Here is an 18064-nt window from a genome sequence, read left to right as displayed (position 1 = left end):
ATATATATATATATATGATATGCACGACATTTTCCGCGTGAGCGAGAGAACTGAGCCTTGCAGGGAAAAATCCTCACTTGGCCTCCTTCTCCATTCCTTCGTTTGGAAAAGTAAACAGGAGGGGAGGATTTCCAGCCACTCGTTCTCGCCCCTCTTGGTCTCCTCCTTCGACACGCAGGAAATACGTGGCGATATTATTTCTCCCCCTTTCGCAGAGATTTATGTATATATTACAAGACGTCACAGTGGTGCGCGTGATCTAGTACATGCATAAAACCGCAGGAAAATGAAACACGATAAGTTCCCAAGTGCACTTTCGTGTAATGATCACATCGTCAGGGGAGATATACAAGAATGACATACAAGACGTAGAACAGTCAGTTGATTATTCAACAAACGAGTTTACTGTACTCCGATGGTCATATCCCCAAAATTGTCTCCCAGTAAGCACAACTTATTTACAGAATCCGTAATTAGGGAAAAGAAAATTCCGTCGTCCTTTCATCAAATCCACATTTCAGAGTCGTGTATCTTAGCTGGTTCAGTGTCCCCGGCGTCGTCGACCTCAATGAAGCATCTAGTTAGGTCTCATGAACGCCCAGCTGAGCATTTCATTGGAGTTTCAAATAGATTCGAACCATGTCTATATAAAGTTTTGTTTCCTATTTAAAGCAAGTCTCTCCAAGCCCTTCCTCGAACGTATCTTCTTTTTTCTATTACATGATTGAACGAAGCTTCGAGCGAGTTGAAATCTGTTTGTTTTGCTCACTATTTTGAGTCATTTAATCCAGTATTTCCAGCTCTGATTCCACGTCGTTTAAAAGCTGCAGGCGAAGAGAGGGAAGCCTCGCAACTGTTCATGAATCGCCACTTTGTCCCTTCGTGACACACCTGTGAGATACATGTACACCAGTGGTTGGCTAAGCAGCCTTGCGAAACTTACGAAACATAAGTTCGACACTGGTTCATGTGGTGAGCTAAAACGCACCGGTGTTCCAGTCGCTCAGATATTCTGTGACTGATGTTGAGTGGAAATTGAAGTCATAACAGGTGTTCTACTCAACCAAATGTTCCAATCGACCGCCTTTTCTATACCGTTAGATAGTGTTCCAGTCAGGTAGCTTGAATTCCAGTCGCCCATCCAGTGTTCCAGTCAGTGTTCCAGTTAGCCAGCCGGTTTCAAATAATTAGCTAGTGTTTCATTTAGCCAGTCATTGCTTGTCATTTAACCAGTATTCCAGCTCATAAAGCAGTTTTACTAACAGCATCTTCGAGCAGTTATAGTGTTGTCAAAATGGTTCGTTCTAACACACTTCGCCATATTCATGCAATTAATGCAGTCACCAACCACCACAGCCAATCATTATCTCATCTGTCAGTGACTTAAAAGTCGTCCAGAACAAGCACACGTGACTTGAGTCAATCCTTGACTTATGCTCAGGTCTTCTTTATCTAAAAATCGCTATAGTAACACAAAGAGTGTGGGGCCTGCCAGCTTCCATACCGCATGCGAAGCCTTTCCAAGCTGACAGCAAAACTGGGATGGGAATTATATCGACGCATCAAAAGATCACACAGAAAGCCAGGACCAACGGTACCAATCAAGGTGGCAACGCTAATCACCCTAGAGGAGGAAGGGAGGGTCGAGGTAGAGAAAGCAGTCAGATCCAGAGGGAGGAAAAATACTTCACGCTACTTTGATGTTGGTGTGTCGTTTTTATGCGAGAGAGGACACCGTGCACAGTGTTAGCTGGAGTGGGAGTGTGAGGTGTAGCCAGTGTGGTGGTCGAGTTCGGACTTGAGGGTCAGGGAGGAGGAGTTGAGGAGCTGGAGCTGTAGATTGGCCAGGTGTGAGCTAGGTGGATGTATGTTAGACGTAGGAAGATAGTGTACAGCAGGAACGTGAGTGGTGGGGATTGTGAGGACTGAAATAAGACGATAAGGGAGACAGAATGTGAGAGGAAGGGAGGATTAATGTGAATGTATTAGCGTAAAGTAGGAGGGTCAAAAAGTGTGTGGGGAAAGACCATAGGATGAGTGTGTCAGATAAGTGTGAGGCAGTTGGTGGCAGTGTGAGGAGGGACCCAGTCTGTGTTAGCGTGCGAGTACTGTGGATGAGACACAAGAGAAATTAGTTAACCAAGTACAAACAAGAAATATGAGGGCATTTAGTAGCCTTAAATACGGACACGATACTTGTTCGTAAGCTGTACTAGAGGAAGGAAAAATTTACGTAGATGTTGAACAATGAAATCGAAAACGGTGAAGGCTGGATAAATAAATTCACTGATCCAAATAAATATTAATGAAACAAGAAACGGGCTACTTACATTCAGTTAACCCAGTGATGCAACACTTGTGAGGGAACACTGTTTCAGAACACCCACTGAAGGGATTACTTAAGGACGGGAGACTCATAATACTGAACCACCAATGATGGTGTTCCCAGCGAAGGGAAACGGCTTCATAGGAAAACCCATCGGATGGACATTCGTCACGTAAGAATGTATAACGTGGAGTAACATGTTTCGTGCAGGAATACCTTGAAGTCCCCAGTTACTTTAGAAATCCATAAAAGGAACAAGATATAGTTAAAAGAACTGCAGACTGCGAAATAACGAGTTAAGGAATATTAGGTTAAGGTGCGTCACTAATACATTCCTTTGTCTCTTCTTCCCTTTCATTAACTTCATGTTTCAGTTAAGATCCGACCTTGATTGTGTGGACTTCTGTCCGTAACTGGAGCCTGTGACGTAGCCTATTGACTGAACATTTTGTACCAGAAAGTTTGCAGTTAAATGAACATTGTAATGGGACAGTGAGGCAGCCCCCACCCCCCTCAAACACAGCCTTTAACACTGGTAGGCAGTTAAGTACAGTGAACTGTGATGAGCTATTTGAGAAACGTTAAACCGCGAGGAAATTGTCACGTTACCCTCTAATTGAGTCGTTAGGGTGCCATTTGACGGCCAGTATTTCTGTCATTGTGGTGGGAGAGACGGGCGTCGACCTGCGGGGTGTATGGCCTCAAATAGAAGGGTAAGAATAGCCAGTGATGAGATGTTTGTTCATTTATGCAGATATTTGCACAAGTCGATAGACATTCATACCTATGCATAGAGCTGTGTATACATCCAACTAATGTCTAAAGACGGTGATGTATTATCTCTGTATAGTTGCTTAAGTGTGTAAGATGAGATTCATTGACATAAAGATAAATACATCGATTTATGCACATGTATAACTAGACGACGCAATCAATACTCGTTGAGCTACAGCGTTACAAGATTAATGTTGTGGCCGTTGGCAACGCGAGGGTGGGCCGTTTTGATAACTGTTTCTTTCCCTACACCTCGAAGCTTTGGAACTCGCTGCCCTCTTATGTTTTTCCCATTAAGTATGACCTGGCACATTTTAGAAAGAGAGGTTTTTCATTCCCTCCAATATTCGTAGATACTTTACCTACTCTCTTATTTTTCCCTTTGATTGATTTCTCTGTATTCCAATTAAGACCCGGCCTTGATGTGGACTTTTGTCCGTGAATGGAGCCTCTAACGTTTATATATATATATATATATATATATATATATATATATATATATATATATATATATATATATATATATATATATATATATATATAGCAATGCAGATAAAGACATACGAACGTTTACATGAAACGTGTAGATACACTTCTACAGAAAAGTGCGCTTACAAACACACACACACACACACACACATAAACTGAGAGCCAAAGTTTGACCTTACAAACTGTCGTGGAAAGTAATGTTCTTCCCCCTGTGTCCCTGTGCTTTATGGTGGCAGGTTAAGCGACATTGGCCCCTGCTGTAGGAGGCCAAAGAAACCCAGGATATTGCTTTCGTGTTGGGGCATAGAGGCTGGACTTGAGATCTTATTCTTGGCCATGGTGGCGCATAGGAAGTGGCGGTTCTGATGATGTCTCGACCTACCGGTGCTGTATTAATGCACTGCATACTCTCCCTCCCTACCCTAAGGCTGTAAACTGTAGCAGTGACTGTACAGTCTGTAAACTGTAGCAGTGTCTGTACAGGCTGTAAACTGTAGCAGTGTCTGTACAGTCTGTAAACTGTAGCAGTGTCTGTACAGGCTGTAAACTGTAGCAGTGTCTGTACAGTCTGTAAACTATAGCAGTGTCTGTACAGGCTGTAAACTGTAGCAGTGTCTGTACAGGCTGTAAACTGTAGCAGTGTCTGTACAGGCTGTAAACTGTAGCAGTGTCTGTACAGGCTGTAAACTGTAGCAGTGTCTGTACAGGCTGTAAACTGTAGCAGTGTCTGTACAGGCTGTAAACTGTAGCAGTGTCTGTAGTCGCCCCTTTCTACTCTGTTCCATCTGCGTGTATTCTGCTGCTGTTGTGTGAGCTCGCCTTTGCTCTTTCGCATGACCGAATTACGTCAAAGGGAACATTCGTTTTCTAAATGTTTTATCGACGTTCGTCTTCTCTCGAGACAATGTTAAGTTCGCTAACCCTCTTCACTGTTTTCAACGTTTCCCTCAGACGATTTGTTGAACCTCACTTTGTCATGTGTGTTCATCGTTTCTACAGTGCGATTGTGTCGTACCAGAATTATAGAAATAGATGGCTGAAGTAATTTTTCATTCCGTTCCCGAAAATTGCGTTTTCTATCACATCGTTGCGCATTCGTACGTCCTCACGCCTCTCCCGTGTTACTCGGACAGATAAGCTGGTGACTGGACTAGCGTAACAGAGCACCAACCAGATTAACTGGAAATCTAAACTGAATTAAAAACGAGATTTTTTGATGCTGAAGACTCAACAATGCTATGATATAAATTTAATTTAAATGACGAAAGAAATAAGAAGGAAAAAAGAAGAAGAATCATTTAAGAATTTTTGAGACTACGGGAAAACTGACTTGAAGATGGGAGGTCATACCTCCCTGGAAAAGCATGAGAGGACGAAGAGTTCCAAAGCTACACGGTGTAAGGAAAGAGGCAGAAGTTACAACGGCTCATCTTAAGAGTTAATAAGGGCAATGGTGATGGTGACGCAGTGGCTTTCCAAGTATTACAGGATGTAGCTCCATGACTGAGGCACGCTGAAAGCTAGTTCTGAGGAGCAGAAACTTGAAGTAATATATGTAGAAGAGGAGAAGACAGCAGACATTGTGACGTAGGGGTAATAGGGGTGTAAAAAGTCGGATTGCTTTACTATTGGTTCGAAACCTGGGGTTTATGGAAGTCCAAGGGGGAATGTGAAGCCTGTTCTGGGAGTTTGTGAAGCCTCATCAGGGTGCACGTGAAGCCTCATCTGTGTGCGCGTGGTATAATGCCATTAGGCTCTTCTCTTTAACCAGAACATTGCTATGTCGTAATTGAGAATGGGCGAAGGGTGCATAATGCCTGACACTGAGGGCCAAGGGGTGCTACACCAACTGGAAAGAAAGGGTAGGAACCACTGCTTCAGAATCTACCGTGTCAGACTCTAGTGTGTACAGCCACAGTTGCGCCCCAGTTGTGACGGAATATAAGGTCGAATTACTTCTCCTTGCGTGATGAATGGCAGTCACATAGTTGTAGCCTGTCTTACTACAGCGACCTCTGTCGTAGGAACTTACATACATATTCCCATGGTCCTGAAACGCCTGTGTCACTTCTTGCCATATGAGAATATATCGTGTCAGTTCATGAGGTCATGAGCGAAGACATTGCAGGATTCTAGCCTCGATTTCCGACTGTTTTTCTCTGAACGTAAAGTTTATTGCGCTACTGGACGAGAGCTGAGGTCATGTGTGTTTTGCCCTCCTTCGTATAGGCCGAGGTCAGCTGAGGTCATGTGTGTTTTTTGGCCTCCGTCGCGTAGGCTGAGATCACCATCTTGTGCCTCTCTCTCTCTCTCTCTCTCTCTCTCTCTCTCTCTCTCTCTCTCTCTCTCTCTCTCTCTCTCTCTCTCTCTCTCTCTCTCTCGTGCTGTGAGGTACCCCGGTAACCCTACTGTGACCCCGGTAAGCCACGGTGATGAGCGTGGCTGTATTGACGGGTCGTCCGGGTTTTATTTTACGGTGATTCCGGCGTCGAGTTCAGGGGAGGGGGGGGAAAAATATTATCCTAAAAGTTTTGTGTATAAGCCAGCCATAAAGGGTTCAGTTCGCGGCACACACACACACACACACACACACACACACACACACACACATGTATCTGCTTTAAAGTACACTTAAGGTGATTTTATCATCTCTAAGTTTGCAAGGACCGAACGCCGCGCTTCTGGTCTCACGTATATACCCTCACACCAAAATGTGGCAAAATGAAGTCGTATTTCTTTTAATTCTGGAGAGACTGGAGTCTCTTGAAGGCTCGTTTCCCAGCCTCCCTCACCTATTCCCTTTCCAGTACCACTAGACTTTCCTCCCTTCTCCATCCCTCCTATTTCCTCCCATCTATCCTTCCTATCTATCTCTCCCTTCTTCTTCCCTCCTATCTCCTTCTCCTCCTCTTCTTCCCTCCCATCTCCTCCTCCTCCTTCCCTCCCTCCCCTCTCCTTCCAGAACAGCGTCATCTCCCGTGAAAAATCCTTTTTACGAACGTGAATATGTGCATGAACGAGCAGTGGGGTACGTGCTTGCTACAAGCATTATGTGGCGCAGATATTCTCGCCTGTATTAGCGCTTGCTTTTCCCAGAGATGTCGTTCGAATGTATTCCCTGGCAGCTGTGTGCACTACGTGGACTACAACTGTCTCTGTTCTCGATGAACCTGAAGGGATATGAGGTGCGATTAGCCCAGTCATTGAGGCGACGGACGGCAGAGGTCAGCAGAGGTCATGGTAGATCGTACGCATGACCCCATAATACTCATGCTTTGGTGAACTTGTCGCCTCATCCATATACCTTTTTGACCTGAGAAGGATAACATTTCTGAGTACGATATGAATCGTGAACCTTTTCTTCAGATGATCAAGACTCGTTACAGCTGATATATCAACACCCAGGAATATATATATATATATATATATATATATATATATATATATATATATATATATATATATATATATATAATCACATTCTGCCCTCCAAGAGGAAGGATTCGAACCCAGACCTTTTGCGTGGTCGCAGTTACAACCACAGCACCTACCACCTGTGATATATTCATCAGAACACAATACCCTGATCTCGGGTCATGCTAAAGCCACTACATCACCTTCAAACACATTCGTATCGTTGATTACAACGTCATCATTGCCAAGAACTCTAAATACGTCATTCCTTTTACTCTGCATCTCGACACAGCAGGTGCTTGCACTCCCCACCTCCCACAACACTCGAGTCTCCACTTCCAAGTATAGACCTCAAGAGACTTGCATCATTCCGTTAAGCTCTTGACACACAGTGCATGGCTACGTAATAGTGCCATGGCATCTTCTCCTCCTATGAGTGCCATGTTGCGGAACCTCACCCGTATTTAATCTTTCACCTCACTTCTCGTTCTCTCCACACTCCCGTCCTGCCTCTGAAACTTGCTTATTCCCTCCCCTTCTCAACCAGCATGACCAGATATAGATATTTTGGCCTTACGGTCGTACCGTCGTGCTCCAGGGTCGTATTGTCGTGCTTCAGGGTCGTACCTTCGTACTCCAGGGTCGTACCTTCGTACTCCAGGGTCGTACCGTCGTGCTCCAGGGTCGTACCTTCGTACTCCAGGGTCGTACCTTCGTATTCCAGGGTCGTACCTTCGTACTCTAGGGTCGTAGCGTCGTACTCTAGGGTCGTAGCGTCGTGCTCCACGATCGTACCGTCGTGCTAAGGGGTTCAAACCAGCTAACGAGGAGTCGTAAGTTTGTATCTCGTTAGGTCTTGTAAGCCGGTGATCATTACGTCTTAAGGGGCACTGCTTATTGGCCGTTATCATTCATCAACTGACCGTCTGTAAACCAATTACCGTTAAACTAACCATCTCTAATTGACAAAGAAAAATTCTACTATGATTGAGACTCTCAACGGTTGAAATGTGTAACGTGAAGTAACTGTCGTTTAGAAATGTCTTGTACTTACTGTGATTGTTAAACTGTTTGGCTTTCTGAATGATTCTCTTTATCTGTCTGGCTTTTTGAATGATTGTTTATATGTTTGGCATCTTAGTGTGATTGTTTCAGTCTGTTTGGCTTTTTAGGTGTGATTCTGTTTATGTGTTTGGCTTTTAAATGATTCTTTTTATGTTTTGCTTTTTATGTGTGATTCGCTTTAAGTGTTTGGCTTTTTTTAATGTGATTCTGTTTGTGTTTGGGTTTTTAAGTGTGATTCTGTCAATGTGTTTGGCTTTGTAGATTCTGATTCTTGTATACGAACGTCTGTGCCTCAATCTTCGCGCCTCTTTGCCTGTAATACTACTTTAAGTCTAATTTTCTTCGTGTGTCGTATTATCAAATTGTCTCACACACGCGTTTGACTGTCTTTCTGCTTGTAATTCACTCAGTATCTTTGATACTGCATCCTTTGCTACCTGCCCGTACATGGAGGAGGAGGAGGAAGGGAATGGCTTTCATTGTGAGGTGGACTGTTGAGCAGGTGTGTGTGTGTGTGTTCATCACACCTCACTTCCCGACTATGGCGGCCATGGGACCTGTGTTGTGGGAGGAGGTTGTCCCTCCCAGTAGGCAATCTCGAGATGAATCTTGCATTGTCCTTCTCCCTCACCACACACGTCCTTCTCCAAAGGGGAGGTTGCTATGGCGTCATTTGATTCACATGGGTGTACGTGGTAGTCTGTCTTTACACACGCATACACGAGAGGTCGAAATCTGTGCACCTTTATGGCTTTTGACGGGGAGGAGATGAATCGCTCAGTGACAGGGGAGAGATTACCAACGTTACCCGTTGCGGATTTAAAAGTAACAGGTTACTCTTCTAATACCGAGTGTAGGACAGCAAGGAAGGATTTCTCTGGGGGGGGGGGTTTAGAAATTCCAGAACCATTATTGACAGTGAGGGCACTAGGCCGTCATTGGAGTCCAGATTAATGTACAGTGTAGCCCAGGCAGGAAGTGTAATTTGAAATTCTATTCTATATTTTTTTTGCCATAAAACCGGCGAATTTATTATGCGCTCCTGCCCATCACGAGGGCGGTGGCGCGAAAGAGAACTCAGAGTGCACATAAAGTCCAGGAACTGGGCCACACTAATTCTGTAACAAGTTATAAGTGAATATCTTTTTTTTTTTTCACCCCCCTTTTTTTTTTCCAGTTGGTGTAGGGGTTAGCGATCCTGGCCGTGACGCATTGATGGACCGGTCGCCCAGGTTCGACTCTGCTTAGGTTCGAATCCTGGTTGTGGCATTCGGTCCATAGTCAAACTCAGCCGTTCATCCATATCTAGGGATTGATCGATATGCTGAAAACCCGGCTTAGGCTAAGGTATATATACATATATATGTATATATATATATATATATATATATATATATATATATATATATATATATATATATATATATATATATATATATATATAAAATGTATATACACACTTGTTGCTGGCTAATTCAACAGTGGCATGTGGCATTCCCAGCATAACATGCGAGGAAATCTAGAGAAAATGCTTTCCAGTTCCGTCGTGAGTAATTTTGTTACACCTGCGTTGTGCTTCGTACACATGCGTAATTACATTTGTGCTGGGGGCAAGATGAGGTTCACCAACAAGAAGTGAGAATATCACACGCAGCCAGAGACTTATCAGTCCTGCAGACGGTAACAATAAGGAGACAGGAAGAGTAAATTGTTCCGTTCTGAAAGTGTGAGGCTCTGTCTATCTGGGTAGAACACGTCAGTGTGTTAGTTAGCCGACAGCTCTTTGTCCTCAGTGCCGTCCAAGTACATAGGGTGTAAGCGAGAGATTGTTGTGTTCATTTGCGATAGTGTCATGTACGACTTAAGCGCGTCATGCTTAGCCCTCAAGTCTTAGTTCGGGCTGTAACCTGAGCGGAGGCTTGAGAGAGAGAGAGAGAGAGAGAGAGAGAGAGAGAGAGAGAGAGAGAGAGAGAGAGAGAGAGAGAGATGATGTCAAAGGCATTAATTTCCCATGGGTCAGGAGAATAAAGTTGGTGTCTCGCATGGTAAAGTTCATATATACATGATACCCGAGTCTCGGTAGCGGATTAAGTAATCTATGTAGAAGGATATATTTCCCCCTGAAGACTTCCTTTTTTTTTTTTTCTCTCTCTGCATGGAATTGGGAGTCGTGTGTCTTAGCTACCGGATCCCAGTTAGTAGAATTACTTCATGTAGTCTTGTCTTTGATCCTAGAAAAGACCTAATATTGTTTCCTCGTATCTAGAAATCATATTTATTCTAGGGTGGTCGAGGGTATTTCTTAAGGCTTCATCTTACATTTACCACAAACCCACCCAAACCTTTCTGTTTATGAGAGTAAGTAGATGTGTTGCTCTATTAATTAGAGAATGACTTATATGCAAGGGACATCTGCTTTAATTACTGTGAAGTCTGTTTCCTAGTGTAGACTGAAGCCAGCTGAATCTCGAGTGTGTGCTAAGCCTTTCGCTTCACTAACGACTAATTTGTCTTACAACGCCGCTATATACAACACAGCATCATACCTATTACCTGTGGTACGCTATGTAGATTTACGGTCGTAACTACGCCCATCTCTCTTAGGAGAACGTCTGACTCTCTCTTCTCAACGTAGGTGCTCGAGTCCCAGCCACACATAAATACCTGAGAGATCGTGGCTCTAGTGAATAAGTCACTGTACACCAGAGGTGTTGATCATAATGTCAATATAGCCAAGTATATGGTGTTTCGTTGTCTTTGTCTTAGCTCAAAAGGACATTATCAATATAGGTATTGAACAAGTGGTATTCGGTCCCACTACCCTACGAAAGATTGAGCTCAAAGACTCTTTGATTTCGCTTCGAAGTCCATTTAGAAGTCATGCAGAGTATCCAGCACATGAGGGCATTCCACTTGTAATAGTCTCTGCGAACGTATTCTAAAAATGTTCACTGGAGCGCTCTTACCCGCCACCCGGGAATTTCTTTGAATAAACAAGTCTTTTGTGTAACATCATGATGCAGTAGGCAGTTCCCGGGCTTCGAGATAGACTTTCAAGAGATTGAGGAGGAAAAAAGAAAAATAATCGTGTTTGACGGGAGTAAAACTGTTATTACTTGCTCGTCCCAACCTCTAACCTGTTTCCCAGCGCTGCCGTACACAGAATTACAACCACACTTGGTGTGGCTGTTGTTAATTTCAGAGTTGTAGTATGATTACAGAAAATGCCAGTGCAAAAAGGCTAGTAATGTCATTAATAACCAGTCCCGCAATGGTTAGATTAATTTGTAGCCGTTATTCTACCGTTATTGGTTCATTATATTAAGTCATGTTATATTATTGTTCTTCTGTGGTTATAGTGTGTTTCTTTCACATCTGGAGGTGTAGAGAATATAGAATAATGTCCTGTGCATCCTCACACTGAAGTTGGGATGCTATATAGCATCTCTGGGGTCGCTGACCGGGAGAGGTAGACAGCTTATGTGTCCGTCGTTACCAACTGGCCCTGTGGCGCAATGGTAGCGCGTCTGACTCCAGATCAGAAGGCTGGGTGTTCGAGTCACTCCGGGGTCATGACTGGATTTTTTTTTCGTTTTTGTTTTTGTTCATCCCGACATTGCTGCTTTAAAGGCAGCATCGTTCTCCAGGCTATTACTCAACCCGCGTTTAAAAGTCACAGAAATTTAATGTTGGAACGCATGACCGTTCACAATGATCAGGCTCGCGCTTTTCGGAAATTACAATATAGCTTTATGACATCGCTTGTTAAGTCACCTCAACTGGTAGTTTGCGATGTGTTTTCCTTGTTAGAAGGAAAATCATATAACCAAGCGCATTTGTCTTATAATCCGTCAATTCTGTATTTATTTTTTATATTTTTACTCATTTAGTGAATATTTATTATTGTCATAAGCACATGGATCATCAAAAGGCCAGAATTAGGTCTGTGTAACATCGGCACATCTCACAGTTTGTGCTCAGATAAGTGTGTGTGTGTGAGCTGTGGAACAGACCGCCAGCGCTTGCATGACCTGGCGAGGCCTTCGCTAGTGGAATATATTGATCAGTCGACCACGCACGCCCGCTGAGGTGAACGAAGTGGAGGAGGAGGAGGAGGTGGTGGTGAGGGGTAACTCGAAGGGGTGAGGTGGGAGGGAGTTGGGTCATTGAGGAGATGATGGTGAGGATTCTCATCTCAGCATGAGTAGCGAGGATGACGTACAAGTGAGGAGGACTTGTTCTCTTGAGTTCCCGATATCATGAGTTGTGAGGGAGTTGTCAGTGTGGGAACCCACGTAGCGTCAAATCCCCAAATTGTGAGGGTTTTAGTATCCTTTAACTTAGCGTGAGGGGATGAGGGCACCGTGGGTGTGAGGAATGAGTGGCGTGTGTCCGGGAGCAATGAAAGATGAGGGCGAGGGCGTGAGGTAGAGGGCGGGGGGATGATGAGGAATCTCTGGTCATTAAAGAATGAAGTAACGTAACAAGTGGAAGAGCTTGGGTTGACCTGGGGTGAGGGTTCCAGGAAGGTGTGCCAGGATGCAAGAGGAAGGTGATCTCTCCGACGAAAGTAGCAATCGCTTCGTGAGAGAGAGAGAGAGAGAGAGAGAGAGAGAGAGAGAGAGAGAGAGAGAGAGAGAGAGAGTCCAGGCATTTTTATAAACCTTCATATTCAGGGAAAAATTTTTTTGACGTTCTACGAGAGAGAGAGAGAGAGAGAGAGAGAGAGAGAGAGAGAGAGAGAGAGAGAGAGAGAGAGAGAGAGAGAGAGTCGGGGATATTTGAAAGTCCCCCCCCGAATCATTTTTACCAATATTTGCAATTTTGAAACACTTGTCACATCCAGCCTTTGATGTTTTGAAGAGAAAATGAGAAATGATTTAAACAGTTTACAGATCACATGAAAAAGATGACATTTTTTTTTAGGGGGGGGGTTGTAAACGGAGATGTACAGAGACAAACACATTAGTTTTTCCTCCATGTTATTCGAAACATAATATGCTGAACAGTGGATTAAGCTGCTAGTGTTAATGAATTCATCCTAAGCTGTGGTTATTGTCCCGAAATCTCCTGTCATTGATCTTGTGCGACGTGTGAGTGCGAAAGGCGAGGGGTTTCTTGGTCAGGGGGAAGTGTGTGAGTGTGAAAGGCGAGGGGGGGTTCTTGGTCAGGGAGAAGTGCGAAGTGTGAGTGCGGGAGGCGTGGAGTTGTGCGGAGAAAGGGTGGGTCTTTCCATAGGTCAGAGAGAAAGACACTTAGGGTTCTGTGGGTATGAGAGAGAGAGAGAGAGAGAGAGAGAGAGAGAGAGAGAGAGAGAGAGAGAGAGAGAGAGAGTCAGTCTGGCGGACAGAGATTGTTGGTGTGGGTGTTGGTGATGCCACAGGGTGAGGTGGTATGAGAGACGTGTGATGTCAGGGAGTCGAGTGTTCGTCGTTAGATGTTCGGAGTTACAGCTCGGTGGGAGGAAGGAAGGAAGGAGGAGGAGGTTCGAACGTGGACGATGGCACGAAATTCTAAGTGGACTATTCCAGATGTGTGTTTAAAGTGAGGTATACTTAAACTTTAGGTGACAGTAGGGTTTATGGGTCACTTTAAGGCTCCCTGGAGTTTTGAGTCACTTTAGGTGCTCCGTTGGGATTTGAGTCACTTTAAACACCCCGTAAGGTTTTGAGTCACTTTAAGGCTCAGTTTGGTTTTGAGTCGCTTTAAGAATCCTAAGGAATTTGAGTAGCTTTAAGGATCCTTAGGATTTTGAGTAGGTTTTTGAGTCACTTAAGGGGTCTTTAAGGGTTAGGATCCCATGGACATGAGGGATGAATGTTCTAATGACTCTGGAAACGCTAGTTACGTTCGCACAGCCTCAATACCCTCCGCCATCCCATCCTTCCCCACTAGATGACCGCCTTCTCGTGTTGCCAAGCCAGTGTGTTGTCCCTCATCAGCGAGCGACCTCGTATACTGATTATGTGCGTTCGGATCTTGTGGAGTTCTCTACCTTTTTCATGTATATATATATATATATATATATATATATATATATATATATATATATATATATATATATATATATATATATTTCGCTGGATATATATTACGTTTTCTAACCGGACCAGTGATGTATATGTATTCCTTTCTGGGGGTGATATGCATATATATATATTTTCCTGTTGTTGGTTCTTTTAGCATTTGTTAATCAGGGAATTTATCTGTTCTTATATATATATATATATATATATATATATATATATATATATATATATATATGTTTGAGGTAGTATGTTTGAGGAAAGGAACCTGGATGTTTTGGCTCTGAGTGAAACGAAGCTCAAGGGTAAAGGGGAAGAGTGGTTTGGAAATGTCTGGGGAGTGAAGTCAGGGGTTAGTGAGAGGACAAGAGCAAGGGAAGGAGTAGCAATACTCCTGAAACAGGAGTTGTGGGAGTATGTGATAGAATGTAAGAAAGTAAATTCTCGATTAATATGGGTAAAACTGAAAGTTGATGGGGAGAGGTGGGTGATTATTGGTGCATATGCACCTGGGCATGAGAAGAAAGATCATGAGAGGCAAGTGTTTTGGGAGCAGCTAAATGAGTGTGTTAGCGGTTTTGATGCACGAGACCGGGTTATAGTGATGGGTGATTTGAATGCAAAGGTGAGTAATGTGGCAGTTGAGGGAATAATTGGTATGCATGGGGTGTTCAGTGTTGTAAATGGAAATGGTGAAGAGCTTGTAGATTTATGTGCTGAAAAAGGACTGATGATTGGGAATACCTGGTTTAAAAAGCGAGATATACATAAGTATACTTATGTAAGTAGGAGAGATGGCCAGAGAGCGTTATTGGATTACGTGTTAATTGACAGGCGTGCGAAAGAGAGACTTTTGGATGTTAATGTGCTGAGAGGTGCAACTGGAGGGATGTCTGATCATTATCTTGTGGAGGCTAAGGTGAAGATTAGTATGGGTTTTCAGAAAAGAGGAGTGAATGTTGGGGTGAAGAAGGTGGTGAGAGTAAGTGAGCTTGGGAAGGAGACCTGTGTGGGGAAGTACCAGGAGAGACTGTGTACAGAATGGAAAAAGGTGAGAACAATGGAAGTAAGGGGAGTCGGGGAGGAATGGGATGTATTTAGGGAATCAGTGATGGATTGCGCAAAAGATGCTTGTGGCATGAGAAGAGTGGGAGGTGGGCTGTTTAGAAAGGGTAGTGAGTGGTGGGATGAAGAAGTAAGAGTATTAGTGAAAGAGAAGAGAGAGGCATTTGGACGATTTTTGCAGGGAAAAAATGCAATTGAGTGGGAGAAGTATAAAAGAAAGAGACAGGAGGTCAAGAGAAAGGTGCAAGAGGTGAAAAAAAGGGCAAATGAGAGTTGGGGTGAGAGACTATCAGTAAATTTTAGGGAGAATAAAAAGATGTTCTGGAAGGAGGTAAATAGGGTGCGTAAGACAAGGGAGCAAATGGGAACTTCAGTGAAGGGCGTAAATGGGGAGGTGATAACAAGTAGCGGTGATGTGAGAAGGAGATGGAATGAGTATTTTGAAGGTTTGTTGAATGTGTCTGATGACAGAGTGGCAGATATAGGGTGTTTTGGTCGAGGTGGTGTACAAAGTGAGAGGGTTAGGGAAAATGATTTGGTAAACAGAGAAGAGGTAGTAAAAGCTTTGCGGAAGATGAAAGCCGGCAAGGCAGCAGGTTTGGATGGTATTGCAGTGGAATTTATTAAGAAAGGGGGTGACTGTATTGTTGACTGGTTGGTAAGGTTATTTAATGTATGTATGACTCATGGTGAGGTGCCTGAGGATTGGCGGAATGCGTGCATAGTGCCATTGTACAAAGGCAAAGGGGAAAAGAGTGAGTGCTCAAATTACAGAGGTATAAGTTTGTTGAGTATTCCTGGTAAATTATATGGGAGGGTATTGATTGAGAGGGTGAAGGCATGTACAGAGCATCAGATTGGGGAAGAGCAGTGCGGTTTCAGAAGTGGTAGAGGATGTGTGGATCAGGTGTTTGCTTTGAAGAATGTATGTGAGAAGTACTTAGAAAAGCAAATGGATTTGTATGTAGCATTTATGGATCTGGAGAAGGCATATGATAGAGTTGATAGAGATGCTCTGTGGAAGGTATTAAGAATATATGGGGTGGGAGGCAAGTTGTTAGAAGCAGTGAAAAGTTTTTATCGAGGATGTAAGGCATGTGTACGTGTAGGAAGAGAGGAAAGTGATTGGTTCTCAGTGAATGTAGGTTTGCGGCAGGGGTGTGTGATGTCTCCATGGTTGTTTAATTTGTTTATGGATGGGGTTGTAAAGGAGGTAAATGCAAGAGTCCTGGAAAGAGGGGCAAGTATGAAGTCTGTTGGGGATGAGAGAGCTTGGGAAGTGAGTCAATTGTTGTTCGCTGATGATACAGCGCTGGTGGCTGATTCATGTGAGAAACTGCAGAAGCTGGTGACTGAGTTTGGTAAAGTGTGTGGAAGAAGAAAGTTGAGAGTAAATGTGAATAAGAGCAAGGTTATTAGGTACAGTAGGGGTGAGGGTCAAGTCAATTGGGAGGTGAGTTTGAATGGAGAAAAACTGGAGGAAGTGAAGTGTTTTAGATATCTGGGAGTGGATCTGTCAGCGGATGGAACCATGGAAGCGGAAGTGGATCATAGGGTGGGGGAGGGGGCGAAAATTTTGGGAGCCTTGAAAAATGTGTGGAAGTCGAGAACATTATCTCGGAAAGCAAAAATGGGTATGTTTGAGGGAATAGTGGTTCCAACAATGCTGTATGGTTGCGAGGCGTGGGCTATGGATAGAGATGTGCGCAGGAGGATGGATGTGCTGGAAATGAGATGTTTGAGGACAATGTGTGGTGTGAGGTGGTTTGATCGAGTAAGTAACGTAAGGGTAAGAGAGATGTGTGGAAATAAAAAGAGCGTGGTCGAGAGAGCAGAAGAGGGTGTTTTGAAATGGTTTGGGCACATGGAGAGAATGAGTGAGGAGAGATTGACCAAGAGGATATATGTGTCGGAGGTGGAGGGAACGAGGAGAAGAGGGAGACCAAATTGGAGGTGGAAAGATGGAGTGAAAAAGATTTTGTGTGATCGGGGCCTGAACATGCAGGAGGGTGAAAGGAGGGCAAGAAATAGAGTGAATTGGAGTCATGTGGTATACAGGGGTTGACGTGCTGTCAGTGGATTGAAGCAAGGCATGTGAAGCGTCTGGGGTAAACCATGGAAAGCTGTGTAGGTATGTATATTTGCGTGTGTGGACGTGTGTATGTACATGTGTATGGGGGGGGGGGGGTTGGGCCATTTCTTTCGTCTGTTTCCTTGCGCTACCTCGCAAACGCGGGAGACAGCGACAAAGTATAAAAAAAAAAAAAAAAAAAAAAAAAAAAATATATATATATATATATATATATATATATATATATATATATATATATATATATATATATATATATATATATTTCTATATATATATATACCCGTTTACGTATGGTTCTCCTCGTTTCCAATCTTTTCCAGAGCGTCTGGAAGACCTTTATAACATCCAGGACACACACACACACACACACACACACACACACACACATAGTGTAGCCACACCCGCAGGGAGAGATGTGACCCTTGCTCCTCCTACCTTCAAAAAACTTTACACTTTTATATTTTTGTTATATTTGTGTAATATCATTAGGGAGGGGAAAGTTTTTTTCAGGCCAGTATTTCAAAAGACTGTTTCTCGTTTCACTTTTCTTCTTTTTATCTTTCATGACATTTCATATTCGTCCATTAATAGTTACATGTCTAATGTTTTCTTGAAAAAACAAAAACGTTTGCGTCTTTGCTAACGAAATGTTTATGCGAGTGCATGACGAGTGATTTATATGAGAGTTCTTATTGGATATCGACAACAGCCTTTCGTAAGTTAGAGATGGTGGCCAAGACTGATGATGATAAAGATAAGAACGGATGAAAAAAGATGTTTCACGTCACTGTGTCAGTTTTCCTGTATTATCGT

The 18064-nt window shown here is 43.4% G+C and overlaps 1 long non-coding RNA gene and 1 other non-coding gene across 2 annotated transcripts in view; both read left to right on the top strand.

The window, feature by feature from the left end:
- The window catches only part of LOC139750127 (uncharacterized), a 235285-nt gene that overhangs the window by 147964 nt on the left and 69257 nt on the right, over window positions 1-18064 (top strand). The gene's annotated exons all lie outside the window — the stretch shown is intronic.
- Window positions 11570-11641, top strand: TRNAW-CCA (transfer RNA tryptophan (anticodon CCA)). Its single transcript has one exon. It is a non-coding gene; the product is annotated as a tRNA-Trp (tRNA).

This window comes from Panulirus ornatus, chromosome 9 (assembly GCF_036320965.1).
Source record: "Panulirus ornatus isolate Po-2019 chromosome 9, ASM3632096v1, whole genome shotgun sequence".
Classification (NCBI taxonomy): domain Eukaryota; kingdom Metazoa; phylum Arthropoda; class Malacostraca; order Decapoda; family Palinuridae; genus Panulirus; species Panulirus ornatus.
Note: the sequence above shows the minus strand (reverse complement) of the source record. Positions and strands in the feature narration are given on the sequence as shown.